The sequence below is a fragment of the Gymnogyps californianus genome, chromosome 26 (genome assembly GCF_018139145.2).
Source record: "Gymnogyps californianus isolate 813 chromosome 26, ASM1813914v2, whole genome shotgun sequence".
NCBI lineage: Eukaryota > Metazoa > Chordata > Aves > Accipitriformes > Cathartidae > Gymnogyps > Gymnogyps californianus.
In genome coordinates, this window is record NC_059496.1 from 571,083 (window position 1) to 574,254 (window position 3,172).

Here is a 3,172-nt window from a genome sequence, read left to right on the forward strand (position 1 = left end):
AGGGCTAAGGAGAATCTCCATCTTTATTGGATGCAGGGGGAAACAGAGTGACAAAGCATGAGGAAAAGGTTGAGGTCCTTCAAACCTTCTTTGCTTCAGTCTTTAATAGTAAGACCAGTTGTTCTCTGGGTACCCAGGCCCCTGAGCTGCAAGACAGGGAGCAGAATGAAGCCCCCATAATCCAAGGGGAAAAGGTTAGTGACCTGCTAACCACTTAGACACACAAGTCTATGGGGCCGGAGGATCCACCCAAGCGCACTGAGGGAGCTGGTAAAAGTGCTCACCAAGCCACTTTCCATCATTTATCAGCAGTCCTGGCTAACTGTGAGGTCCAGTTGACTGGAGGTTAGCAAATGTGATGCCCATCAACAAGAAGGACTGGAAGGAGGATCCAGGAACTACAGGCCTCTCAGTCTGATCATGGTGCCAGGGAAGGTTATGGAGCAGATCACCTTGAGTGCCATCACACGTACAGGACAACAGGTGATCAGGCCCAGTCAGCATGGCTTTATGAAAGGCAGGTCCTGCTTGACTAACCTGATCTCCTTCTTTGACAAAGGTGACCGCTTAGTGGATGAGGGAAAGGCTGTGGATGTTGTCTACCTAGACTTTAGCAAAGCTTTGACACCGTTTCCCTCAGCATTCTCTGGAGAAACTGGCTGCTCATGGCTTGGAACGGGTATCTCTTCGCTGCGTACAAACTGGCTAGCTGGCGGGGCTTCAAAGAATTGTGGTGAAAGGAGTTCAATCCAGTGTTGGCGCTGGTCACAAGAGGTGTTCCCCAGGCTCAGTATTGGGGCCAGTTCTGTTTAATTCTTTTATTGTGGATGAGCGGGTCGAGTGCACCCTCAGTAAGTTGCAGATGACCAAGCTGGGCGGGAGTGTTGATCTGCTTGAGGTTAGAAAGGCTCTACAGAGGGATCTGGGCAGGCTTGGATCGGGGCCGAGGCCAATTGTATGAGGTTCCGCCAGGCTAAGTAAGTGCTGCGTCCTGCACTTGGGTCACAATCCCATGCAACGCTCCAGGCTTGGGAAGAGTGGCTGGAAGCTGGCAGCAGAAAGGACCTGGGCTGTTGGTGAAGCCAGCTGAAGTGAGCGGTGTGCCCAGGTGGTGAAAGACAATAGCATCCTGGCTTGTATCAGAAATAGCGTGGCCAGCAGGACTAGGGAAGTGATGTCCCTGTACTCGGCCTGGTGAGGCCGCACCTCGAATACTGTGTTCGTTTTGGGCCTCTCACTGCAAGAAAGACATTGAGGTGCTGGACTGTGTCCAAGAAGGTCAAAGAGATGGTGAAGGGTCTGAAAACGTCCTTGAGGAACAGCTGAGGGAGCTGGTTGTCTAGTCTGGAGAAGGAGGCTGAGGGGAGACTTATCGCTCTCTACAACTACCTGAAAGGGGTTGTAGCGAGTGGGGGTCAGTCTCTTCTCCCAAGCAGAAGTATAGGACAAGAGGAATGGCCTCAGGTTGCACCAGGGAGCTTTAGATTGGATATTAGGAAAATTTCTTCACCAAGGGCTATTAAGCATTGGAACAGGCTGCCCAGGGAAGTGGTTGAGTCACCATCCCTGGAGGTATTTAAAAGACATGTAGATGTGGCATTTAGGGACCTGGTTTGTGGTGGACTTGGTAGTGTTAGGTTTACGGTTGGACTCAACGATCTTAAGGTCTTTTTCCAACCTAAATGATTCTATGAGTTGATGATTCATCTACAGCCTATAGAGAAAGAGGTGCAGGTGTGGGACCTCATCGGATAGCCTGTGGTGGAGATGCTAGGGATGAGAAGTCTGAGAAGCCCCCAACAAGATCAGCTCTTTCTCCCTTGGCTCTGGCTGTTGTCTGCTGATGCCTATGATCAAGCACCTTCTCCTTACAGCGTAGGGTCTCACTGCCTCTCCTTTCCCACTGGGAGCCTGGAGGGATTGTCGTAGTCCTTGCTTGGCTTGCCATCACCCACACTGCCCAGGGGAGCAACATGTGAGGGAAAAGGATCTCCTTCCAGGGGTGGGGGTCAGGGGTCACCTTGGCTTTGCCTCAAGGAAACAGCTTACTCAGATCTGTTCTTTACATTGCCTTTGTCTACTTGTCATGCTTTCTCCTGTTTTCTGCTCTAAGCAGCCCTGGGGGCTTTGTCCGTATGTCCCTCAGTGGGACTCATTAAGGCTCCAAGAACTTCGTCTGGATGCTGACTTTGACTTCTTGAGAAGTTCTTCAACTTCCTCTCAGTGTCTGAGGTTCATGGACTCAGCACAACCACCGGAGGGGGTCATTAAAATGCCTTGGGCTGCTCCTCTGCTGCCAGGCTGTGCCGGACTCCTGGGAGGGAGGAGCTCATGGCAAGGGCAGCACTGCAGAGAGCTTGCCAGGAGCAGCTCTCTGCAAAGTGCAGCAGGGCTGAGGGCCTGCCTGCAGGCACCGAGGGGAGAGGAGTGAGGCAGAGAAAGGTTTAAAGGCAGTCAGGAGTGGGGCAAGTGCTGAGGGCTCAAAGGAGGAGAATCTTCGGGGCCTTGACCAGTAAGTCTCTGGGTGCAGGGCAATGCAGCTGCAGTTTGTGGAGGGATCTCGTAAAGCTGGCATGGCCCACAGGAATCTCATTCCTGTATAGAGGAGGAGGACCTGCTCCAGAGCAGGGATCCCTGCTGCACCATCAGAGGACAGGGCATGACCGCTGCCTTCTCCCAGGACGGCTGCAGGCTATGAAGCTGGGTGTGCAGCCAGGGGTGCCCAGGGCTGTCCTTCAGAGCAGGGTCCCTGCACCCCAGGGGGCTGTGTGCTGGGGCAGGGACTCTGCCTGCTGCCAGGGTCAGCGCTCAGCCTGCCCGGGGAGCTCCCCATGGCGCTGTGGGGAGAAGCTGTGGGTGGAAGGAGAGACCCCCATCAGGGCAGGGTCCTTCTGCTGTCAGGAGGGTGCTGCCTGGCTCAGGGCTGCTCACAGCTGCACATCACCCCACGACACTGGCAGAGGCAGCTTTCAAGAAGCACATCAAGGCAGGGGCTACCTGGAAGGAAAGGTGCTTTCCAGGGTCTGTGCTTTCGGTTTCCTGCTGTGGCTGGGGGGAACAGCAATGCAGCTGTCAGGTTGGGCAAGAGAAGGAGACTCCTACGGCATGACACTGACAGATCAGTAGGTCTTTGAGGAACTGGATCAAGTTCTTCACCATTCATTGGCAACAG